This window comes from Corvus brachyrhynchos, unplaced genomic scaffold (assembly GCF_000691975.1).
Source record: "Corvus brachyrhynchos isolate BGI_N302 unplaced genomic scaffold, ASM69197v1 scaffold26, whole genome shotgun sequence".
Classification (NCBI taxonomy): domain Eukaryota; kingdom Metazoa; phylum Chordata; class Aves; order Passeriformes; family Corvidae; genus Corvus; species Corvus brachyrhynchos.
Genome location: NW_008239324.1, coordinates 9,592,423 through 9,620,422, shown reverse-complemented (window position 1 = coordinate 9,620,422; position 28,000 = coordinate 9,592,423). Strand labels below are relative to the sequence as shown.

General features: G+C 35.1%; 1 long non-coding RNA gene across 1 annotated transcript; it reads right to left on the bottom strand.

The window, feature by feature from the left end:
• Nucleotides 1–20,628: 20,628 nt before the first annotated feature.
• Nucleotides 20,629–26,420, bottom strand: LOC108448323. Its single transcript, XR_001864168.1, has 3 exons — nucleotides 26,157–26,420; nucleotides 21,738–21,813; nucleotides 20,629–20,708 (listed from the first exon to the last, which is right to left on the bottom strand). It is a non-coding gene; the product is annotated as an uncharacterized LOC108448323 (long non-coding RNA).
• Between the last annotated feature and the right edge of the window lie 1,580 nt (nucleotides 26,421–28,000).

The window sequence follows — 28,000 nt, the reverse complement described above, 5'->3', positions numbered from 1 at the left end:
ACCTTCTAAAAAAAGGTAAAACATTTTCACTTTTTTTTTCCTAGCAAAATCTACCTTTTTCCCTCCATAACACCCGATAAAATTAACCATTTCACTAAACTTTATAAGTATTTAGTTTCAGTGAACTAAAGTGTTACTATTCTATTACCTAGGCTGCACTAGAAAGAGATACACAATTCCAGGAAGGCTGCTGCACATCTTACACCAGACCAACAGCTGACTCCAACTCAGACGTGCACACAAGTGACCCCCACCCGGCAGGGCTGGGACACCCAGGATGTGTCCAGGAGAGGGGAGGGCCCCACGCCTGGGTCTGCAGCCAGAGACCCCTCCATTCAAACACAGTGAGCGCTTCAGCTCTGCTTTTGGGCAGCTCCAGGTTAGGTCACTTCACCAAACATCTCAAATCCTTCTCAAAGTTCCAAGGGATGACAAAAAGGATGTATTTGGGAAAGCAAAGTGCTTTACCACTGCCAGAAAAATATTTGGTTGAATATTCTTCTTGCCACAACCTAAGCAGGGAAACGCAAACTCGCTTTCCATGTGTAAGGTTTTGCAATGGGTTGAGAGAAATACAGAAACATGAGGCTATTCTCATATTCATGGGTTCTGATGCTAAAGTTCAGGAACTAGATTCACCTGTTTGATAATCCACGTAGAACAACTTGGAAATAAGAGTCACATGTAAACTTAATTCATATTACTCAAAAATAAGAATCAAAGTAACCAAACTAACTTGGTATCTGTCTCATACACATGGGAGATGTGAAATTTAAAAAGTTTCCCTTTCAAGTGAATTTCAGTTTTTATAAGAAAATGTGAGCCACAGGAATAATATTTTAGGCAAATTTGTTTCTTGCAGAAACTGCTGAAGAAATTAATCAAATAACAAAGCCCAATTATTAGTACATCAATTAACTGAATGATAGATGGCTTGAGAGTCCCGCCTAAAGACTTAGCAAAAAGCACAAGTTTGTTATCCTTTGCTACAAAACCTTTTTCAAGGCATATAATGTAAACTCTTACATTTTGAATGAACACTGTCCAAATTCCAGTGTATATACCTCACTATTTTAACTAAACCAAAATTAACATAATGGAAAATAGCCACAGCTTCAGTACATGAATAATACTTGTATTGTAAACTGCATATTTTCAATAACATTTTTTAATCCAATAAACTAATTTAAATCCCAAACACTGTTTTAAAATTTACATTTTTCTTATTTCTTCTCCCTAATTTGTAAAGATGGGGTTTTTAAAAAATATTCTTTTTCTCCAAGCCATTGTGAAGTAACTCTTGAATTACAATGTTGTATTTCATCTTTCATCACTCGTCACATTCAGCCACAAATACTAGCACATTTTCTTCACTCAAAACATATATTTTATTGATACTGTGTCTGCGATAATGATGCAGGTGAATTTTATCATTCCTTTCACCCTACTAGTAATGAACAAATTCACTGCTTATTACTTTAGACTTGATCTCTAGCAAAACACTACTGGAACAAACAATTTGATTTGTCAACACCTTTACAAGGACTCTTCAATCAATGTCACAAATCCAAATTTAAGCAGCAAAATACATTTGACTGCAAGACCCCAGACTGATTAGAGCTTCGAGTTCAGTGAATTGCACCAGACAGGACAGCAATCAGATTATTAACTCCACTTGAAAATACTCTCTGCTGCCTGGGATTAGCATGCATATTTTGATATAGATCGATAAGCAATCTCCTTTCTATAAGAAATGCCTGCAACATTCATTTGGTTGATCAAAGGTATATATCAGCTTGTTGTGACAGCTAGCTATTGTTTTCCTCTTTCTTTACAGGAGAGTCTCTATTAAAAAAAATCCCTGGCTCCCTTTCACCTAATAGTGGAAGTCAACAGAGAGTCACAAAATTCCATCTCCTCAATACTGAAACACAATTAGTACAGAAAGGACTTTTGCCTTTTTTGTGGTAACTTCACTTTCACTTCTTCATTCCTTCTGTTCTTCCTCCCTCCCCCATTCTGAAACTATGAACATTCTCTTCAAGCCATTCCAAACATTTTAATGGTATTGTTCTCTATTTCATTTACAATCTAATTAGAAAAAAATTATATTTTATAAAAAAATTTGGATAACATTTTCCACAAGACCAATATATTTCATGGCTTTGGATTAAAAATAAAGCAAATTTTATGCTAAGGTTCACACAACAAAATCCATTTCCAATTCACTCATCAGAGAAAAAAGGAAAGATATTTTCTGCATAAGGTAACATGAACTCTTAACTGAGGTCTGGATTTTATTGCATCTGCAGAACTGAAAAACCAAAATTTATCTGCCAAATTTTTTCAAGATAAAAGCACAGGCATTTAATCCCTCCTCTAATTACATATGAAATAACTGCTATCTCATCTGAACTTTTTTATCTTTTTAATAAAAAAGGCATACTTTAAAAAAGACAAGCACAGCTTGTGAAGCATACAGTCAAAAGTGAGGTTTGCACAAAAAAAATAGACACCATGCCTCAAGGACGCCACCAGAGTCATTGTGCATTTGATCTTCTGAGGGATAGATACTCAGAGATCAAAATGAGAAGAGAAACCTGAAATTAAAGCTTTTTTTTTCCAGCAGCACTGGTTCTTGAAAGAAAACAATCCAACTCAGATTCAGTTGTAGGACAGAAGTCCTGAAGCACAGGAGAGAAGATTCTCCATCCACACCTGTGCTTCAAGGACAGATACAAAAACAAAGATGCTTTCACTGCTGGTTTTATAAGTTTTTATAGTTGTTTACAATTTTAATTGGTGATCTTCCTAACCAAGTATTTCTAAACTATAACTCAAGTAAGAGTGTACTGAATTCCCATCTCACTGAATTCAGTGAGCCTTTCCCAGTGCCAATGGCTGTGCCCCTATGCCTTGTCTCGAAACAGGCAAGTACACCCTGTGCTCCAGGACTTCTGGAGAGAGTAAACACTTATTTTTTAACCTGTGTTTGCCTCCATGCTGATGCAGCTCCTTCACACTTGAGAGCAACACATGAGCACTGGACTCACAGTCTGAATCTGGTCTAGTCTATATTATTTCCAGGAATTTATCAGCATAAATTTTAGTCACTTACAATGTTCCCAATACTTTTATCACAATACTGCTTTTTTTTTTTTTTTCTTACTTTAGGCCTTTCCCAGCAGAAGTTGGACATTATTTTCTAATGTCCTAAAAATAAAATAGTTCCTTCATCACAGAATCCTTATAGAAAATCCTCAGAAAATCATGTTAATGCAAAATAAGCCTAGGTTTCCCAATACCACAGAGACATGAATTCATACAAAGCAATTTAATCCATGTATGTGTGCCTAATATATACTATATTAACTGAGACAAGAGAATTTATCATATTCTAATCCTTGTTAGATTTTTCCTTCAGCAATTTTCAAACATTTATAATTTCTAATGTCATAGAACTGCAACAGAAACTGCTATGAATAATATGCCATCTCTTATTATTATTTCTAATTAATGAATTTATTCAAACTGGGCAATGTATAAGCTAGAAGATACAGGAGGCAAATTCCAGGTAGTCCTCTAGCTAAAGATACAAACAAAAAGAAAGAATATTTTTGGTGGAAGTAATTTCATCCATTGAATTCCAATATTATAAAAAAATAAATCCTACATGCACCTTTAGAAGATAATGTAATAAAAGGCAGCATTTAGGAAAAGATAATTAGTTTTTAATTTCAGGTCCATAACTAAAACTGCATGTGGTAGTGTATAGCAGAGCGTGGGTTTCACTGTTGTTGGCTGTTTTCTTTCTATTTTAAGTTGCAAAGGCTTTTTTGAATGATATGCAGAGTGGTAAGGGAAAAGAAAGGAATCCTACAAATACCCAGCTGTAAGTCCTACTTACTTTCCAAGGTGAATTTTTTTTCTTCCAAATAATCCTTTCGTTATACAAGATCAACATCAATCTCCCTTTTCATCTTGTGTCAGTTTATCATGGAAAAACTTGTACACTGATATTACCTGGAAAGCCTAGACATCTCTTTATGACATGAGAGATTAAATTTAAAATGATTATCCAGATTATTGATTCACTAAGAGGATCAACGGATTTAATAATATTCTTGAAGCAGAATATTAAGATATATAAGGATACACATAAGGATAATTGCTTGTGCTTCCTGAAACTAGTGGGAAGAACAGGTACTGCTTTATCACCTTTTGCAAACCCAAGATATTTAAACTGATACTGAAGTTGTTTTTCTTTACTAGCTCTTCATCAGAGACAATCTAAATCTAATTACCTGCAGATAGCAGCTTCATATTCCATTAAGAAATCTTACATGGAAAACCAAGGATTTCAAGATACAGGTTCTAAATCTTTAAGCTTCTTAACATGTTTATGATTTCTTTAATGTAGCATGTCAAACTCAGCATTACATTGACTGATTTTTGTTGTGAGATTCTATAGAGTACTGTTGTGCAAGAATAGGAAGTGGGTCACCTTATCAGACATAACCTTCCTTTTGCACTTATTAATAGTGATAAAAGATAAATCAAAAAGTATCCCTTAAGTATCAAACTGGGTAGAGTGACTGCCTCTTCAAAAAAATCTCAAAATGTTTATAAAAGGGATTATAAATATATACAATAAATGTTTAGTATTTTCTACTTAATCTAATAATCCTTTGGGTTTTCTTAATTAATGGTTAATATCATTGACTCAAAAACTTTATAAGGCACTCACAGAAGGAATCTTACAATATGATTATATGAGAAACTACAATGTTAAATTAAAATTAAAAAAGAAAATACTTATAAAATTATTTTTACAAACATTTACTACTTTTTACTTGAGACAAATGTATTTGAGAGGAAAATTTGCTCAAATACCTTCATAGAACACCAATGCAATCAACTCATGTCCATTTCCTATAATTTGTGTTACACAGAACATGTCAGTCTCCTCACTCCTTTTCCAGCACCTCAGCCTAACTGTTAATACACTTTGAAATCACTCATACTGGTAGAATAGCTCATTTTGCTAAAGAAACTCACTGTTGGCTGCCTTCCCAAAAGCAAGCAGAGTTTTTTGACAAGGAGCATACATTTGTGTTCACAAAGAAGAAGAGATGAAGCCAACATCCCTCCCCTTTCATCAGTCATTTCCCTCAATTGCAATGGCATAATTTGAGTAGTAGCTTGATTCCCTCTTGCATGCCTAGAACCACAGCAGGCTATGCAGAAGGGCACTTAAAGCTACGACCTAATCCAAGCAGAAAAACACAAATAAAAAATGGTAATTTGCACTTTTAAGTACTTAGACTACATATTACTCTACTAAATCTGAAATCATTGATATTTTTCATCTATGACAAAAGAGGAGTCTGTTACATAGAACATTAATTCTGAAGGAAATTAATCTTCATTAATCACAATGGCACCATTATTGACACAATGCCCATATTAATTCAATTAGACACCTTATTTCTCTATTCCACACTAGTAATGTACTTGCTTCAAGTTGAGAACTTATTTGTGCTAGCTATTATTTTGGATTAAATATGTTGTTTCAGTATAGCATGGCAAATTGTTAGGAAACACAAGATCTTATTTAGGGGGAGAAAGGAAAAAAAAAGCATTTGAAAATAGCATTAGATGTATCTGAACTGTTTGAGCTGTTGTGGTCTTGATTTGAGAGGGCCTGTCTAATGTCCTGCTCCTAAACATACCAATACATTGCTTCAAGTTTGGATCGAGTTCTTTTTTGATGATCTAGGTTCCATACTATTAAACCTGAAGAAAAAGAGTCTCATGCATCCAGTGGAGATCTTCAACAGGGTCCATTTTTTATCTCTTACCTGTAACAGCTCTAATCATGTAATTCCATCCTTAAGAAAATCAATGTCTTGATCTGTGATATTTTATCCAGCTTCTCAGTAAGAGAAACTCCACATAGTATCAGAGCACTCAATTGTGTTGGGGATCTGCTGCAGTACTGCCTTTTATTTGCTTCTTTATGACACCAAACACAACTTCCATCCCATGCAGAGAAACAATACATCTGTCCTGTAAACAGCTGTGTACCTGTGTACAGCAGCTTATAGTTCTATACTCTGACTCCATCTAACTAACTTTCAAGGTAAATGGCAGAACCACAAAATGACTGACTTGGGAAGGGTCCTCTGGAGGTTGTATGGTTCAATTTCCCTGGCTCAAGCAGGACCAGGCAGATCTGGTTGTCCAGGACCAAGTCCAGCCTGCTTTTGGATATCTCCAGGGAGGAAGACTCCGCAGTCTCCAGAAGCTGGTCTTGTTCTGGGAAAGCTATAGAAACTACAAGCTAAAATTACAATTTTGACATAAAACCCCCAACACAAGTGGAAGAGAAATTTAATTCATTTTATTAGGTATGGCCATTTACAATATATTAGTTAGCATCATACATTCAAGGTCTGAAAGAAGTGTGACCTTGAATGTACAAATTAAAGCTGCTTTTCCTTATTTAGATTTGTCTAGAGCTAATGTAGTCAAACAGTTGGAAATAAAAAGCGTTGTGTTACTTGTATCATGTAACTATTTTAACATTTACTCATCTGCAGGAATAAAATAAGAGCCAGAAAAATTTATGAACCAGTTATGCACCTTCATAAAAAGCCTCTTACACACATTTTGTAACATTATGCTGTCCCTCCCCCCCAGTTTAGACTGTACTCCTCTTCACCTGGTACCCACCTTGAAAAGAATTTAAGCAGGTGCAACTGGGAGGATATGTTATACCACTGAAAAGGGAAAACAGTTCTCCATTTACAGCTCTTCATTAAACTTACATTTCAGCTTGTGGGTTAAGTGGATGTTGTTCCTAAAACATTGTCATTTCCCATTTATTTGTAAAGACTGAGAAAAGAGCACATTTACAAATATTTAAATACCAATGCTTCCAGCAATCATTTCACAAGTCTTTAAAATAGGAATGTCATCTTAGCTCTTGACTATTTCACCATACAGATGTCCATGACTATGTTAAAAATCAGATTTCCTTTAGCAGTACGGAATCGCTGCCTTTCTATATTCCTTCACCTGCCTCAAGCAGACTGTAGAAAGCAAGTATTTGTTTAACTGCAAGTCAAACAAATGCAAATGTGTGATCAGTTACAGAAGTTTGCACTTAAGCACCTCTTAAAAATAGAAGCAACTACTTTTTTAGGCAGAAGATGCCACAACAGAGAAGTAGGGGGAAAAAACCCACAGCCCCATAGCTCCCTCCCCTTCTCACACAGTTAATACAACAAGAATTTTCCAGAGGCTGCTCAGCTCAACAGAAAGTCTGTTCTGTAATAAATGCACTAACACAGACACAACACATCAGAGCTGTACTGACACTGATCTGGGCTCCATCTTTTGACTTGTTCAAGAGTAAACCAAAATGAATTAGATAGAATGAAACACAAGTTCCTGGGTGTTAAACTAGTCTCAGCAATCTTTTAAATGCAAATATTGATGCAGTTTTTCCACTGATAAGACAGAGACATCCAACAATTTCAGTGATAATTTCTTTTAACTAAAGATTTTGGATATAAGGCAGAGGACACCATTGTTTTAAATAAATGTATATTTAGACTATCAATCTGAACAAGCTGGATATACTAAAAGGAAAACAAGATAACGAGATTAAATAATGAAGATAATGTGGCATACAAGTAATGGGAGGTGATAAATTCACATTTAAGAGACCAGAGAACATAGTATCTATTTTTTTTATACTCAGGCCACTATAAGTGTTTGAGCAAACCCCAGAGGTTTTAAAAGAAAAAAAAAAAAACAGTAGAAGAGGGAAAGGAGAGACTGGCTTCAGAATGACCGCTGCTGAACTGCAGAATGAGAGAGGAAAAAGAAATTTAATCTGCTCAGGACACTTACTCCTTATCATATTGTGTCTTCAAAAAAAGATTTAATTACTTAAGCTTGGATATATTTGTCAGTATATGGCAAGTTACTATATTGGGATTAATGCTCTGAAGCATCTTCCTTTGTCACCTGAGATTTTCCCTGAGTGTGTCTCATGTATAACTAAATACCATGTTTAGCAATGAGTGTTATGTAAGAGTCCTTCTGCTTCTGTTTCCACAGAGCTTATGCTAAAAACGAGTGACTGATTTAAGTGACATTGGGAGGCCCTTTGAGTGTAATTCGCCTTATTATCTTATCAGTGGTGCAGTCACGGAAGCGCGAATCTTATCTGAGGATTACATCTGGCAAGGATCATGATTGAAAAGATAGTATCTCATAATCTATCTCAAATTGTTTACTGTATTCATGCTATTTATACCCAGGATATAATTAAAAGCCACATCCTTGGCATGCAGGTATGGCGTTTAGGCTGCATGCTTAGATAAACGGTGTTACAGAACTCAGATCATGTTCCCCTCAAGAATATAACAAAGAGTAAATGAGTGAACTCAAAAGGCAAAGAGATAAAAAAAATCCCACAATTTATCTGAGCACAAAAAAAAAAAGTCTAAATAATCTGGAATGGAATGAAGCACTGTATCAATACACAGGGACAGAAAGAAACAGGAATTAATTCTGATATAAAAGAATTTCATCAAGGAAGAAAATTTAAGGGTTTGTCATACACAGAACTTCTGTTGCTTTGAGAAACTTTCAGTTCAGGGTAGCATTGAAGAGTAGTCTAAGGAATGCAAATATAAATGTCTGTATTTCTCTAACACTTGAAAATCTGCATTATCTATGAACTATTTCAACTGTGTCAGGCACCTGTTTTGTTCGGTCTGTTTGGAATCTACTGTTTAACCTAGATCCCTGCAGGTAGAGTACATCATATCCCTGCACAGCTCCAGGAATTTATGTAGGGACTGCTTGGGGCCAAGGAACCAACAGTGCAAATCACATGCACAGATACTATCTGAGGAATTAAATTAATATATAAATTACATCTCTTATTTATAGTATATTCTGAATTGCAGACCAACACAAGTTACCTGCAAACTGCACTGAGGTAAACTCCATTTCTTAAACACTTACAAAACTACAAGCAGTACAGCTACAGTCTCAGGGCTCTGGGGGCTGCCTTGGTGGCACACATACCCACAAATTTTCTGGCAATCCCATAATGAAAACAGACATTATTAAAAAAGAGAAAAAACATTGAGCTAATAGCCAAGCAAGAGCTGAAGTCTTATGAAATACTCTACATATTTGCTGTATTTAACCATATAATCAACCCTTGTACTAATCAGAATCAACCTTTAGATTATGTGCTCCTGTCTTTAATCCAGACAAGGAACAACTCCTACACCAGCTACTAACTCCTTTTTAGGACATTTACTTTCCTCTTCATTTCAGTGGGACAGGTTGTGTTGTCTTATCACAGGACAATCTGCATACAGACACCAGAGCACATGCTTCACACCCTTCTCAAAACTGCTGCTGACATTCTTTGTATTCAGACATGTCAAAGACCCCCACCCAACCAACACACTGATAGTGTAGACATGACTATGCGGCACATACTCCACACTAAGGGAGGGGCAAAGCACAGTCTGAGGGAATTAATGAGGGAATTCACATCTGATGGCTTCAGAGCCATCTTCCCATTCTATGCTGAACTCCCAGGTGAAAAGCTCATTCTTTAGCTTTGAAGCAGATTTGGATTTTGTTTACAGCAAGAGCAAATGGCATATTAATTCTGAAGTGTCCTTTGGCCATCTAACTGCCACTTCATCTAGTGATGTGGTAATTAAACTTTTCCTGGCATGCAAACCTCATTTATGCTTTCTTTACCACAGAAATAAAGTATTCATAAACTAAAAACAAAATGCCTTCCAACACCATCCAGCTTGTAAAATAACTCCCTGTAAAGAAAAAATCTAACATAGTAAACTGGCCAGTGGCTTTCTAGCTTTAAAGGGCTAATAGACAGCCAGCTGTTTGCCATGCCATTAAAGCACTCTGATAAACTCCTTATGGCAGGTGAGAGTCAGAATGTGATTTAATAGCTGCCAAATTAATCATTTATGAGCAAATCTTACTTTAACTGGAATATTTTACTTCACAATGCAAATCTTCCAACTGCACTGAAGACTAGAGCTACAAGTTATAACTACCCATTTTAGAATAAATTAAGAAATATATTGTGCTTTCAAACAATGATGGTCATTTTTATTGAAGCAGTTGAGCACTATCTCCTGAGCAGCAACAAGTTTCTACATCATGCAGCTCACCTTGAGCTGGCATAGTACAACCCAGAATTTACAGACAGCAGTCTTCCAATACAGGAGAACACAAACAGTTCTAGGTTGGCTGAGGAAGTATTTTAAAAGCAAAACAACAACTGCCTCACACAAGCTCTCAGTACTTTGTCTCCAGAAAGCTTTAATCAGGATTACATTTTTGCATTGAATATATACTTATGTCTTATCTCCTGTAAGGTTGTTATCTTACCAGACCCTGAATCTGTTTTACTACTAAAATATCTCACCAATGAGCACCCACAGCTTCCTATAATCAGTTCACTTTAACCTAAGCATATTAAAGAATCAATATTAATAGGGGCAAAGAAGTGTCATCCTGCAACATTGTTTCTGTTTGCAAGAGTCAGGTGAACTCCGTGTTTAACTCCTTCTAGTTTATAACACAAAAAACACAGTTTACTAGCAGGAAGAAGTGAGACAGAAGTATTAAAGAGTGAGAGAACATCTACCTATAAATTAAGATCTTAGAGGTGGGAGTGCTCAATTACACTACTACTCCAGTAAATCTGCATACTTTTAAATATAAACCTGATTCACAGGCACCTCCAGCTTAATTCCCACCTTCATAAATTCTGCACAAACCATACATCATAAGAAAACAGCAAAAAAGGGTTTGCATAACAGCATTAAAATGGATTGTTACGTTGTAATGACTCACCTGCTAAAGGTAAAGCCTCCCACTGCTTGTAACTAGAGCCAGATTCATCATCTATTTTGCAGGCAGATTAAATTTGTGAGAGCACAAGTAAAACATGAATGTATGAAAAGTTATGCAGTGCCTCTTTCTACTCCTCAGTTGGACAAAATCCTGGTGAACATTAGGAATGGGGCACAGAGTTTCTTAGTGTGTCTTTAGAATCTAAAGACCTATTTCCCTTGATATAATTTCTGTAGCAAATTGCATGTCAAAAAGGTAACCAATGTATGAAAAGTACTCTTATTCTTTCAGTGTGAAAATTAGGTGCAAGTTAAACTGAATCCAAACATAGGAGAAAAGAAAAAAAAATTGAGAAACAGAAGTGTCATGGAGAGCAATGACAAAGATATCCTGAAGGACAGAGACTAAGGAAACCCTACACTTGCTTCTGTGACATAGAGCAGAGAGATCACTGTGACAGAATCTACTAAAGCTACAGCTAGTTATTAAACTACAGTTTTGAGGTGACGCCTCAGAGCTGAAGAATATTTACCCATCTGCAGTTCAAACACCGAGGGAATGCTTATGCTGAGAAACACTTTCCCAGTTTTCTCTACATACCTGCTTGGCTTTTAGTGAAACAAAAGTAACTCAAAAGCCCTGATCCTAAATGAGCTAGAGGATGAAGGTTTTATTTGTGTTTCCATTCGAACAAATCAACTACTACATAGAAACTGTACCCCCCACCAAGTGATCGATCCTTTCTGCAACAGTAACTAGCAGGAAACAGGGTTGTCCCTGGGAAAGCATAAAATGATACATTTTTCAATCTCCATTAACCTTCAAAATCAAATTAATTCCATCACCGCTCCTTGATAAGGGAGTGCTTTTTTTCTCTGCAGATTTATCTATCTGCCTTTTGAGATTTTGATCACCCACAACTGCACCACAGTAATGAATTCCTCAGTTACACTTCACGTTCTCTAAAAGTTTGCGACTCTCACTTATTTTTAATAGTGCAGAGAAATAACAAAGCTTCATTTGGCTAAGGCATCCAGTATTTGATAACTCATAAGGTCCTGTTCATTTCTGCACCATGCCCTTCTGATCACCTCACTTGGGGCGTTAAGCTCTAGCTTGCTGTTTGACAATCAAATTTATCATAAATCTACAACACTTAGAGCTGTAATGAATCCCATTTTAAAGTAATGTTAATAAAATACAATTAAAATGAAAACATTTTAGACAGTTTAGAACATTAACAAAGCCTTACTATTGCCTGCCAACTCCAGAAGCAAACCTGATATCTCCTGGTTAGAGCATGGAGCAGGACATCTTGTTTTGACATGAACAGCGTTAAAGACTGAGGCCCTCAGTGATGATGGTCTGTGTATCCTAAATAAATCAAATACTGCTTTGAAATGCTGTAAGGTTTTCTAGTGCAACGGAGATGTAACAGACTTCTGCAAGGATAACACAATCTTTTGAAAAAAGAGGCAAGACTAAAGCTAAAAGTATGATTTTTCCATAGCTAACAAACATAAATTTCTTTGCTGGTTTGTGTGAATATTTTATAAATAACCAAAAGCAGTTATAAGAGTTTCCTAAAACTATTATACAATTCAATTAAATTTACTTAAAAATATATTAACTAGTCATGATAACTAATATTATTTAAGCACCCGAATTTAAAGTTGACACTTAGACATCTCTATTTCACAAGTATAATTCATATATATAGGCTAAGAAAAAGTGCTGCTATTCAGCAGAAGCATGACCTCACTTAGACTTAAAGAAGTGCTCCATTTAAACCCAATGTTTATACGTGACAGAATTGAAAAGCATATCTTTGAAGAAAAACAAGAACTGAATTTGCAGACATGGCATTACCCAATCCTGGTTTTGCAGAGCTGCTGACCTAATACTCCACCTGAATTAATGAGGACTGTGCCTATAAATCAAGCCTGTGTTGTCCTCTCTGGTACAATTCAGCAATTTCAGTTTCAAGGAACAAAACCAACAAGTGAACATTCCTAAGAGGCAGACCTTGATCACACTCCTGGAAATGTGAACTTACTGTGATCCTTGAATAGGAATTAAGTCGCTAAGAGATATCTGTTAAACATTGCTTTCATCCTTTAGTTTATTTGAATAAAACCACATTTTATGTCCACTGTTTCTAGTCAGTTTTATTTCTTGCCAGTAGAACTCTTATCTGAAATTATGCTCCCAATTACAACCTTTAAAATCAACAGCATTCAGGCTAATATAGCTATAGAAAGCTCCCTTACTAAATCTGATGAAAAATTGATATGGATGAAGAGGGGAAGAGACAAAAGAAACATTCCATGAAATATCTTAAAAGGGTGGATTTAATATAAGCTATCCAAAAGCATGAAAGTTAGAATAACTCTAGTTCATTTCAAGATTAAATTGGAGGAAGATTTTTTTTTCTCAACCTACATTTCAAGACAACCTTAGAAAATATCGGGAAAGCATTTGTCACCTTTCCATTCTGTGCAGTCGACTGTAATCTAGATTACTTAATATGTTCTGTTACACAAAAATAATCATATAATTCAACTCAGTTGCTTTGCATGGCATTCTGGAAAATATTTTAAGGCATTCAGAAATATAATCCTTACTGCTCTCCATCATCATATACTTTCACTTGCAATGTTCCTTCCCCATGTTGTCTTACAGGGTTGCAGCATCCAGCAGCCATGCTCAGTGCACACATCTGTAATTCTCTATGTTGGCAAAAAGCAAAGGAGGTTTTAGGAATGGACAGACTTTTTTCTTCCAATCTTATCAATCTTATACAAGATACTGACTGGGATAGGACCAACCTGATCATCTTTTATTTGTCAGTATTTTTTCATCACTTATAGCTACCATCTTTAGCTTCTTTTTGCAATTCCACAGTGTAGAATTTTATTTTGCATTACTACAAGAATCCATAGAATATACACAGAAATATCAATTTATCTCTAAGGGAATAACTGGTGCTTTAAAAAGCTTTCTAAAAAATAAGCCATATGATTTTTAACAGCAAAAAAAAGTCTTAAACACACCCTGTAGGACTGCACCGATTTGGGGTAGGATGGGGGGAGAGTTAATGCTCAAATGCTGTAGTGCACTCTACACACAAACAGTAATAAAAATCTATCACTTAATCATTTACATGTTGTGTAAAACAGCAGTCTCCTTTTAGTTAAGAGCTACTTTATGTTGTTTTCATCGATACAAATGTTGCCCAAGTGATTGTGTGGGAGAATACAAGAACAGACTGTAATAAAATTAAAAATAACTTTCCAAGGAAATAGTATTTGGAAGGATTAATTACACAAGTTCAGACAGGAGGCCATATGCTTTCCCCTCTCTTTTCTATTGAGCATACAGTATGCCTGTAATAAAACAGGAAGGGGAAAAAAGCTGGTCAAAGCAAACTGTTTCAAGTACCAAGTAATGATTCAAGATATCTTTACAATTTTGTGTGCCTGAATATATTTTATCTATTCATTTGACTTCTATGCTAAAACTTTTATCAGCTCCGTTCATTTGTGGAATAAAATAGCCCTTTGCCACTACTCCCATATAGCAGGTATTTCTTGAGTGCTAAATACATGGGAGAAGTTGGTAGTGTGGGTATATTTCCTCCTTACATCAAATTCTCTACTCCAAATATAAGATTTACTTGCAAGAACACAGAGGCTGTCACAGATCACGGCTGCAACCACTGCAAGCATAAGAACTTTAACAAAGTCTACAAGAATTAGGTGCCTTTATAAGCTTTCCATTTAAGTAGTATATAGCAAAGAAAGCCACTGTGACTTAACAAAACTTCACTAAAACTTCACATTAACATGCTAAAACAAAAAGTATATGTTCAAGTGTTTTTCTGATTTGGGGTCCAAAGGCTCAGTTTCAGAAAATGGGCTACTTTTTCATTTGCATGAGAAAATCTTCGCTTAATTTAATCAGTTTAATATTTTCAAAACTATAACATTGATTTTGTAAGCAACTTGATGGGAGTTAAATAAAACTTTCTAGCAGAAAAAGCAGAGCAGAGGTACAAAAATAACCAGAGAGACTTTTATCCCAACTAAGTCATAGGCAATGTGACCAAGAAGTCAAAATTATTCAGACAACCAGTATTGTGGATGCTGTCTTTTTATTCAACTAAATCTAGAAGGTTTTTAAAGTAATAAGTTACCTGTATGTTTCCAATTAATTCCTTAAAAGCTACATAAACACATGAAAATTCAGTTTAAAGTATGATGAAAAACTCAATGACATAACTTAACATTATTAGAGATCACAGTAGTCTATGGCCCCAGAATATAATGTTGGAAGAACAGTTAAGTTTTAGTTCTCATTCCATGACCCCATGAAAAAAACCAAAACAAAAAAACTAAAGCAAAACAAAACCACCAACACCAAGACCCAAAGCCTCAAATGCCCTATGCTCTGCAAGAAATCACAGTTTCCTTGGAAAATAATTTATTAAGAAATGTTAAGCTGTTCTAGACAAAAAAACCGGAGCTGCCCTGCGCTGGGCACGGTCAGGGATGGCTGAGCTGCCCAGGCATCCCAGTTATCACTCTCTGGTTTCTCACTGGTGTTTGTTGGCCAGCTGAAAAAAAAAAAAAAAAAAAAAAAAAAAAAAAAGAAGAAATTAAACAACTGATCAATAACATATTATTCGAGTATTTGAATATAGTGCTAGGAAAAAACCCTGTAGAATTACTAACACTTATTAGACGACAGGAAAAACTGGAATTACTTCCCTTGTTCTCTCCATTTCAGTTTGTTTGAAATCCTATTTTATGTAATAACATAACGATGCACTGAAAGTTTTTTACAAATGTAAATCCATCACATCTAAAGTGAAAAATCCACTAAGAGTAAAGCCAGTTTCTATACTTACGTTCGAACGTAATGCACTACTCTGTCTAAATCATAGGGGAATAAGGCACTTAAAATAGGGTGTCACATTTCGAGGTAATAAATAGCAGATTGATTCAACCTCCCAGTTGATCCTGCAGTTTACTTACATACAAGATGGAAAATAAAGTACTAAAGCCACTGTGATTTACTTCTCAGAAATGAGACACTCTATATTAGTGCAAATGAATGCAAAAGTCCTGCATTGACAATTTATTGCATTCTTAGGCCAAGCCCTGATTAGATCAAATTGCAGTCTTTCTGAGCACACCAAATGAGCCTCACTGCAGATTCCAGTCAACATTATCTGTTATATATTAAAAAAAACCAACCCCAAACAAAACCATAACGAACCCAAAACTCTAAGCCAAGTTTCTGCAGTCCATTCTTTTTCAAAGCATGTTTTTCTCCCTCTTTGTCACTAATTGGGGAAAGGTGTTCTACCCCAAGAGAAAACCCATTACTTAAGAATGTTTACCTATGAGATTTTTTTCTAGAAAGTCTTACCTAAAATAGTAGAATCTGGAGGAATTAATTCTCAACATCAGTTAAACTCTGAAGTCAGTGAAACATTCTCTCCACTACTGATAGGATAAATGGAACTGAGATACAAAATGACATTTAATAATAACACCCCAAAGCGTTCTAAACCAGCAGCATTCCTTATAGTCCTATGTGAAAAACAGAAAACTAAAGTACCGAGGACAACAGGTGTCTGTGCACTTGGGCTCCATGAGCTCAGCATCAAGGGCTTCAAGGCCACAAATTCATGGCCTTCAGTTCAGACTCTGTTAAGGAAGACCAAAATTGCATTTGAATTTAAGGGCATCTTCACTAATAAACTCAAGAGAGCATCAGAACCATTTCAGAATTCCCATAGCTAGGGCAAATCTCTTATTCACATGACTTGAAAAGGTTTTTCATTTCACACCACAGGAACCACTTCCCCCAGCCTCTTTCCTTTTAGGATACTTTGGAGAAAAATATGATTATTTCACTTTTTACCACCCAGTGGCTTAAAAATACGCAGATTTTGTACTAGTAAGACATTTGCTTGTATAAATATATAGGTATATATGACTTTAAATAGTAGGAAAAATCAGGTTTTTTCAGGTGACCTATATGCCTGTATTTTTTCAGTCCATAGACATACAAACAGCTGCTTAAACAGCATCTCCCTTACACAGACTTTTTATATTCAAAATTACACAAGATCCACTTTCCAAGGATGTTTGTTAAATACAGTGCTTCTGCAAACAAAAAAACCCTGAGTGTATGGGTGAATAACTATGTACATATTCAAGAGAAGGCAATACTGCTGTAGAGTACTAGAATCAGCAATATTTCAATACAGTTCTAGTCAAAAAGTGGGTTTCTATAACTATCTACCACCTTTTTGCAAAATGTCCAATGTCTGCCAGTGTACAACCACACATGAAAGGCCCTTGTCTTCAAAACCTAAACTGGCAGAATTTTTTTATAAAATGACGGGCCTTGAACAAGAAGTAGGGAGTAATTCAGTACTTTAATCTACTAAATATTTTAAAGGTTTGTCATCTGCACTTTAATGTCTATCTTTTTACCAGGTGCATAATAGCTTTAACACTGTAAAAAGAAGGAACTAACATATCTCCTATGCCATAAAACACTAATCAGTGTAAACTTCAAAGCTTTTACTTGAGAGTGTAAACTTCTAAGAAAGATTAGATAACTACTGAGCAGGTGCAATCCAGGAACAAAAATAGATGGAAACATAATAAAGGAAGTCAGACAAAGCAGTTGCTAAATAAAAATTCCCTTCTTATTAAAGAGGAATGACCATAGCAAAAAAGAAATTTAGATGTAATTACCACATATTATAAGGCTAACTAAGCATTTTGCAGATATTTATTGAAAATATGCATTCACCATCTGCACAGATACTGATATTCTCTTCTTTTGCAGTCATGTTCAACATAGTCTATAAAAAATTAAAACTTAACTATATGCACATTAAAGGCTGCAAGACACAGTCTTAAATTGCAGAATATTTGATAATACTTTTTAAAAAATTACTACTTTATATAAAGCATTCAATCCTTGAACTCCAATGTTGCAATATTCATTGAAGCCAAAAGTTTCATAACCTCCTCCCACACATTCAAGTAATAATCACATACTGAAGCACACACAGGCACCCTGGTGAATTACAGAACTAACCTAATGGGATTAAGTTCACACTTAAGTATTTTTAATGAGTACTGTTCACTTCTTACTTTCCATTGTGAGCTAGAACTAACCACAAACAGACAAACCTAAGATATATATACATGGAAAATGTTATTTTTGCCTCATGACAATGCATTTTATTGCCACACATCCAAACTGAAGAATAGAAAAGCTTTGTATTTCATTTTCTAATTTTCAAACAAAACGTTTGATTGTCCTCACGTGTAGAGAAGATGGTCAAGTGGTAATAAAGCGATGGCTTAGGATGAAGAAATAAAAGCATGAGCCCACTTGCCACAACTCTCACCAAGATCTACAGAATTAACCAGCACTAGAAGAGGATAGTTTACAAAAAGCTAGCTGCATTTATGATTTTTTTTTTCAAGTGTACATCCTAATTTTTCTGTTTTCCTGAAATTCCACATCCCTTTCCATTATATGTAAGTACATACTTTTTTGCATGTTTGGTTTGGGTTTTTTTGTTTCTCTTTCTCTTCCAGAAGCTCAGAAAGTTTGGCTCCATCAATCAGTCAGACCAACTAGACTGTTTTGTCACCATATCCTATATTATAAAAACATTAGGTATTTATAATGGAGTATCTCTCTTTCTTTCAGAATAAATGGCCTGTTTTCCTGAGAAATTGAGTTGTTCTAGCCTCATTACTCCCATTAACCTGTGAATTTAAACCAGCTAACATAAAAATAAAAGTTGCAGGAAGCAGCTTGATCAGAAAAACACTTTCATTATTTTTCTAAAACAAAGTACAGAGACTTTTAGATAAAAACTGAGGAAGCTGACATCTATGTAATCTATTAAACTGTACTGTTAATTCCGTACAAAATCTGTTTATTTGCAGAGGGCACAGCAGAAGCATATGCTACACTAAAATTCCCATAGAACTTTCAATACAATGTCCTGCCTCTCAGAAAGGATATTTACTGCATAGGAGACAGATTTTAGCTAATTTTGATCTGTGCAAAGAAAACGAACAGCATCCATAGTATGGCCATCACATTCAAATAGAGATTTCTTTAGGTACTGTTTGAAATGTCATGAATTGCTTAGTGCAGCACCCTCAAACTGCTTTTACAGTATAAGGATCTGAATGAAGCTGCACTTAAGTCAGCCAGTGATGGGAATCCTACAACAAAAAAATCACATGTAAAATCCTGGGCATGCTCCCATTCACTGGAGAATTTATAGTGGTTAGTAGGCAGTAACCTTCCTCAAGTAGCTCTTCTCCTGGTGCATATAAACTAATTTAATACATTCACATCAACATCCTACATACCACATCCTTATCACACTGCTGCCACTTCATCTTTTCTATTGGAATACTGTCACGTTTCACTCCCAGAGAGTTCTGGGCATTAAACCAGAGAGAACCTGAATCATTATAAAATAAAAGTGCCTGATCTTTCAGGTAAAAAATGCTAAAGTACATGTTCAACAACTTAGTGGGACTAATAGATATTTTCTGTATTTTGCTCAGATAAAGCTATTATCCCTATCTTTGCTTATTAAACCTACTAACAACGTGGCATCTGTAAACAGATAATCTGGAGTTGTCTACTCATTGTTTACCTATCTAACATTTTAGATAAATCAGATACATCTCTAACTGGAAAACTATCCAGTCAAACCTTTTCAAAAGATGCCATCTCAGTTTGGCACAAAAATCTTAGAATGTTCTTTTCATTTTTACTCTCAAGATGACATGAAGTATATCATAGCAAAGAAAATTACATCATTATGTATCTATCCAACACACCTGCTATGCAACAAACACCTGTATTACATCTGACCTTCCAAGTAAACTGAAAATCAAGGAAACTTTTATTCCCATTAAAATATCAAAGGTAGGGTTTTTTTTTCTATTTCATCCAGTTTAAAATGATATATAGAAAAACTTAGATAGATATTGTTACCTTCAGGTTAGCTACCATTGTAACTTTCACACATAGACCTCGTTCATTTGGAAGCAAGTTGCCAGTAAAGCATGCAATTATACACTCAAGGTACACACTGGTCCAGGAAAGCCATATGCACAAGAGGAAATGAGGGAAACAAGAGTCTCCAGTACGTGGTTTTCCAGAGAGAGCCTTTCTTGGACCACTGTGAGTGGCTCCAGCAGGGCCTGCTCTACCAAGGGAAGGCAGGGGATCTGCCCAGACTCTCAACTGGCAAGTGGTAAGAATGCAAAAAAAGGGCATTATACCAAAATCTAAGCACCTGCCATTTCAGACTGGTACCAGTCACTAATGGGCACAAAAGCATGGGAGGTGTCAGAGAAATTGGCAAAGAGGTCAGGGCGAGAGGATTGTTCCAGTAGAAGAAATCCCTCTAGTTCAGCGAGACCAAGCATAGGTCACACAAGTACTGTTTAGATATCCATCATTCATTTTCCTGATTGTGGACAAAGAAATCTGCAGGATTACAATCAAGCCACTTTAATTCAGAAATGTTATTAATTCCAAATTGTATCACAGTATACTTGTTGCAGCTTTATATTTCTGGTAGCTATAAATAAAAAAGGGAATTGAATTGCAGACAGTACTTGATACTCTTCTTCCCTGGGGCCACCAGACAGATGAAACAGAAGTTCTCACTTTCAAAATGCCAACAAATCCAACGAAAGATACTGTGTAAAGCAACAGGCAAAATGCAAATTGAGCAAGTAAGGACACAATACAAAAGACAACTTTGCATTAAGGTGGCAACCTATCTAAATTACAAATGTAGGAAACCCTCATTTCTGCATTAAAATAATAAGTAATATAATAATCACTTTGTCCCCTTTCTAAGGAATAAGCCATTACTATGCTGTCTATAAAACTGTCACTTGGTGATGCTGCGTAGCTGCTGCTACTGAATAGCAAAACTCATCCAACTTTCATTTATTTTGAGTTGTGAAAAAAGGAAACTAATGAACTCTGAATAATTAAGACATTTATAATACAAAACTAATGTGTCTATATATGGCCTAAGATTCTTATCTGATATGGCTAAAATAACCTACAATTTTTAAGCATGAGGTCCTTAATTTCTTTTCATAGGTAGATGTAATTTCCTTTTTTATATCGAATATTTCATACTCTGTGAATTATTTTTACTGATCAGCTACTCTAATTTAGCAGTGTAAAACAAAATGAAAAAAAACCCCTGAAATACCTAAACTAAAAAACTTTATCTAAGGTACTATGTACAAAATAAACCCAGTGATTGCTTGTTTTGTGGAATAGGTATACAAAAGAAAATCAAATAGAATTCATCGAGACAGAAAGTGATGCATGAGGCTATTAACTTCTGAGACATGTCAATAAAAACAATAAAGCAAGATACTTTGAGTCTAGCTCTCCTCCATTTGAACAACTAGTTTAACTAGGTAAGAGAAACTGCTTATTTGCTAGACAGAAGCTTGGGAATATAAGAATATGTGCATTAGCTAGATATTTTTATTAAAGCAGAATGTGTATATATATAAATCAGAAAATCTCAAATAGAGTACAACTTAAAACCATTTTTATATGAAAGCTTCTAGTTTCAAGCAAGTATCTGCAAGTAACAAATATGGTTTTATTAAGCAACATATAGACAGTTCTAACAAAGGACACCTGAACAATGAATCACAAACCCCACTTGTAAATTGGCTGAGGCTATTCCAACATACCTGTCAACTCTAAATCTTTGTCCAACAGATAATCAGAGATGAGTTTTGATCAAGAGTTCTCCTACAGTAGAAGGGCCTACAGGTATAAAAGAAATGTGTTGTTTAAACAAAACTATAACTAAACCACAGCATCTCACACAGTCTGAATGCATTTCCAAGTATTCCGTAGGTTTATATCCTTATTTTAGCTTACTAATTAACACAGTAGAAACTGAAATTTCCCCTAATAATAGCTATTAGCTGATAGCAAAAAGGCTTGTCCTTCCTATGCGCTGACCAGGTCACACAAAGAAGGGGAAGGTGAGTAGCCATATTAAAATGCTTTCTCTTTCCCCAAATCCCTCAGGGAAGGTCCTTACCACTGTGCCAATAAATTTCTTATGGCTGCCTCCATCATAAATACTCTGATTAAAATGTAAATTCAACCAACCTATCAGCTTCCCATTAAGAGGACTCTTTAAAAACACCATTAATCAGCTGAGAGATATGTAGTGAAATACCACTTATCAATTCTAACTGCTTATGACAGTTAACAAAGCTTTATATTTGCCCCAAACATGTGCTGATCTATCAATTATGCCAGGGTTCACTCTCACGCTAATTGTACATTTTCTTCTCTAATGCATTTTTGCTGTTATCTCATAGGCTAATGAAAGCTGGGAAATCAATACATATAAATTATACATGCAAAGAAGGACTGCTGTGAACATAAAGTTTCTAATTAATTGCACTTGATTAATTTATATCCTTTAATTATCTTGCTAAGCCACAAACAACATAAATATCCTTGCAATCTGGTTATTGCTATGTCAGTCATAAAAAAAAGCAGACACAGTGAATCTATGAAATCTAGCAAACTCCATTGCCAAAAAACATAGTATGGCATAACACATAAATATAAACAGACTTACTCAAGACACCTATGAATAATTTTACTGTGACAAATTACCACTAAATATGTTGTATAGTTATTTGATTAAGGTTATAATGATGTTATAACTTTACATGTAGCATACAGGGTAAGCAAAATGCAGGCTTATGGAGGTTTTTAGTTGTATTTATAAAACAAATCTGCAATAGACATGTAAGTGATAATGATATCTGATTGGTTAGGGCCAAGGATCAAATTATCAATATTCTAAATTAAGGCATTACTGCTTTTCTGCACTTAAGATTACATGGCAATTTGTTTGCAGACTTATCTGAAAGCCAGAAATGCACACAATCAGGACCTAATAATGATATACCCAACTCTAAGCAGAGTTAAATAAGAGTTACCATACTGTCTTTTGTAAGAGGCAATTGGCCAAATATAAATTCTTCCATTATGTGAGTAGCTGTAATTGTAAATACTTTTTTTTCCTTTCAAATTTTGTCCACTTTGGTAAACCAACCATATGTCACTGTTGTGAAATCTAATCCTATCAGTCCACCAGACTTGCTCTTTGTCCTACACAACAGCATATTACTGAATATCTGTATCTACAACTTTCATAAACGTGTAAAAAGAAACTGTATCTGTCTACAGGGAGACTCAGACAGAGACCATCTGTCAGTGACTAAAGCTATTCTTTAAAAAAGAAAACATTCATCTGGGATTTGCCCTTTACAGAGTAAACCCACTTAACCTCCCAATAAGATTAACTGTTATTTGTTTCCATTAAACAAAAATGACCATGCTAATATGCATTTAATAGCACCAACAATGAGAGAAACATGAACTTTAACAATTTTTGAATTCATTAAAGTTGTAAAATATGTTATTTAATGACAGCTATTTTATTATTTGTAAATATTTTTTTTTTCATTTCAAGCCTTCTTGCCCAAAGTTGAGGTTAAAAATATTTTTTTTTTTTAAATCAGGGTAAATATTGAAAGTAAGACAGCAGGCTCTTGAGTCTGCCACATAATATAGATACCAATGACCATATATAAATTAAGTCTGAATAATGTGTATAAAAACCCAATACCTTTGGAGCACTGATGATTTTCACCTGTGCCCTCAACATCCAGGCATTTACAAAGAAAGGTATTTAACTAGATTGATTATACAAGGCTGTCTGAGTAGAGTTAGTGCAATGTAATGGAGACTGTACTCTGTGCTTCTCTTTGCAGCAGCACAAATCACTGAACCAGCCTGAAGCTATACAGAAAAATACCTTAATGTCTCCTCTTGGGCTGACAAAACACAGTAGTACTGTCATGTGAGACTGCCTCTTCTGCTGGGGAAAAACACAGTAGGAGAAACCTTTAAATGTAGGCTACCCCTTAGCTCCCAATATTGTCTTGTGCTTATTTTGTCAGACCAAGTTAGTGAGATGTACAATAGCATTAAACAGAATCCTAAAACATGAAGGGGTGAAGTGCAAAATCCCTCATAAAATTAATTCCTGGGTCCCTGCCTTCCTGTTTTGCTCCTAACTCTACCTCTAAAGTAACCTAGATAAGAAGCACAAAAGGTGTCCTCCTCCCCTTAGGAGAAGCTTGAGGAGAGCTCAATAAAGCCTGTTTCTACTCTAGGCATAATTCAAATCTTACTGGAGCCAGTGGGAATATATTCACCAGGTTCAGTTAGCCTTGCATCCAGCTTTCTTCATTAATGGTAGTGGCACTATGCAATCAATAAACATTAAGACAAAGCAATCATACAATCATTTTCTCAGTGAGAAATTGGCATATGCTATAAATAAGAAGAAATAAATTGATGAGGGGAGTCATTATTACAATTCAGCACAGCTAAAGAAATTGTTCCTAAAACAGAGAACCCCGAAAATACAGGCTTCCTCCTCCTCAAACACAAAGCATATTAAGAAACAGAACCAAAATGCTTTAGGCATGTAAGTCTCTACCTATTCTAAGAGTCAACTGATGCATTACTTGAATATACTGTATCTAAGATCCAACATCAGGGGAAAAAATCTTACAGTATATACAGAGTTATACAGAAGCAGATATTTTAAACTCAGGTTTAGTAGATTCCAAATCTAGATCAGGATGCATCATCGGTCATTTGAAATCTGCTAAAATCTCCTTGTGTTGGACAGGTGGTAAGAGCACAACCTTTCAAACAGTGGAATCAATCCTTTGATATCATCTGCATTGGCTGCTGATCATCTCCTGTAAGGGAGCAGATTCAGACTGGCAGTGCCCAGTGTTTGTGTGCTGTCTGTAAAGCTACAGCCAGACAATGAACTCAGTGTTTTCATTACTTTACAGAAAAAACGGTGAAGAGTGAAATTGAGAAAGGCGTGAATTAACAAGGATCATGTTTAGCTACTGATAAAGTTGTGACATAAGACTTGCCACGTGCCAGACAGTTCCAGCACAGAACAGTCAGAAGTCACTAAGAAGGAACTGAAGGCAGCAGGAAAAGCCTTTATCCATCCAAAACCCATCAATTCATCTAAGGAAAAGCTTTGGAGTATGTAACTTCCACTAGAGTTCACTGGATTTGACGCTTGAGATATAAAGCACCTAGATAGAAGCAGGGTACTGAGGTTTGACTACAATTACCTTATCTTTCCTATTTTTAGTGACAGGACCAGATTATTTTAAGTGCATTTTATAGAAAACCCTTCTTTACTGAAATATAAAGACTGTAATAAAGACAATACAATGTTTTGAAACTGTTTTAAATCCTTCACTCAGCTTTGCTTCTACAGATTTAACATGTAGGGGTTCTAATCTTACTGCTACTAATTAGAGCTTTAGTGTAATTGTGCCAACAGGGTGCTTGGCATAATAATTACTATTGAGAGATTCTGGTGGAGCAGTAACGTGCCCACATAATACAGATATGTCTAATATTATACAGCAGTCACCTTTGTATGTTGACTCTTAAGTTGGATTTTAACCAAGTAAGGGGTTATTTTGCCTTTATTATAAAGCTTAAAAGGCATATACATATGTATGATTTGGGTATTTACTTTTCCTTCTTGATTCTTTTGAATATTAATTAGGCAGAGGAAAACTAGAAAGCACTTCATTTCACATCCTTCATAATTTAGTCTAGTTTGGCATGGGAAAATGAACAAAAATGCTTATGTTGGCAGGTCATACTTTTAATGTAATATTAGACTTTCTTAGGATAATGTCCTCAGCTGCAAAGTTTACCATAATATACAATAAACAGAATTAAAAACAGAGGATGAGTAAGACTTAAAAATGTGCATTTAGAAAGTGCCTGTGCTGCATTCCATTACAGTCCTACTGGTTTTGAAACAAATCTTTATGTAACTACGTGAATAAATCTATTCAGTGAAATACACAAGACAAACTTAAGGGACAATGCAGGAACACTAACAAAGATATAGAAGAGCATTTTTGATCACTTAGTAACATTTACTATCTTACTGTCTAACAAGTTTCAGATAATGAAACTTTGTTAATGATGTAAATCTATAGTGAAAGAACACTTACCAGCATTGAGATGTTTTGTTTGGTTTGTGTTTTTTAACCTCTAGAAATATCAGCTTCAGCCATACAATCATTAAAAGAATAAAATCTTAATTATGGATATGATTACAGATATAACAAGGACTTCAAGAGCAATTCAAACATGTGAACCCTGTACAATATCATAAGATAAAAAGTAATAGGCATTTTCAGATTAATTGAAGCATCTTCTTTAAAAAAAAATAGTGTACTCTTTAAAATAAGAAAACGTACAGCATGGAGCCTGAACCAGAGCTTCATCTAGAACAGACAGGCTTGTTTTTACTGCCCCTTAGTGCTTCCCTTTTAAAGTGACAGGAAACCAATTTCTGATTACAAATCAATAGGTTAGCACACTATCATCAGAGAGTAAATTTAGTTGTTGCTATTAGATCATAGAAGAGGGCATCAGAAAAGAGCAGCTGTTGCCATTTTGATGGATACAAAAACCAGTAAACAGCATTTCTTTTCTACAAATCCGTATTTTCAGGGAAGAATTTTTACAGTGTAAGTCACATGTGGCTTATTTATCATTTGTGGGTCACCATCAGAAAAAACATCTGTGACAAATGTACCATGTACATGAAGTGCCTAAGTTTAAGTCTCAAAACTAAGAACCACTGAAATGTGCTGTATTAATTAATATAATGGAAACAAAATGTATGTATGTGCCTGTCACACAGAATACCTTTTGATGAAGTCTCTTTTTTCTTTAAGCTTTTAAGATAATCTTAGAGAAATCATCAAACTATAAAAAGAAATCAATAAAACAGAAAAGGTTCCCATCACCCCTAAAAAAATCCATAACTTTTGCATTTTAATAGAGACACTACAAGACTATACCAGTCATTTTCTTTCTGATGTGTTCCTTTGATTTCACTCTTATCTCACAGGACTCTTGACTTTCCTGAGAAAGGGATTATTGAATTGTATGTCTCCCTCAGATGCTCTTGATCATTCAAGTAGTCTGTACTTAAGAACGTTACAGAGTCTGCTCAGCTGCTGGCTCCTTGGGAACTCATCAGGGACTGTCATCTTAATATTAATTGGGTTTTGTGCAGGAATCCAAGTCCCACAATGAGAGGGTTTCAAGAGAGAAGATTATGCCCAAAGCCAGATATAAAGACAAACATATTTAGCACAACAATTATGATAATTGCAGAAACACTCTGAGAAATAAGTAAATCTGATTAAGGGCACTTCTACATGATCAAATATTAATCTGATGTCTTCACTCTAACCTGGTTTGAGCATAAGAGGCTTCTTATGGTTTTATGTATTAACAGATTTGTAGAAGCTGAACTCATAGTACCTAATAATATGGTACATCCAAGTCAATACAGTAAAAGGATCTTTACGGAATGTAATCCACTTAAATTAAAAATAGACACAGATTGAATCATAAAGCTTAAATTAAAATTGACACAGACTCAATCAATAAAACATTTTATATAAAGTCTTGTATAAACTACTGTAACATTTTGCAGTCTCATAGCACAATAACTTGTGTGTATTTATTTTTATTGAATAAAGACTGAATCATTTCAGAACAAAATTATCATTAATATCACTCGGACAAAGACTCAAAAGTTTCCAGACTGACATAATTTCCAGCAAATTAAATACACCTATATTTGCCAAGGTGAAACTTACCTAACTTTAAAATATGTGGTTTACTTGTAGAGGTTTTAAGTATAGTTAAGTCATTTCATCATTAAAATCTCTCTGATTTATAGGAACTGTGGGCTAAAACTATATTTTTGTGATGAATAATAACACAGTGGCAGCAAAATGAGCTTTTTTGGCACTGATTTCTCTATGTATACGTG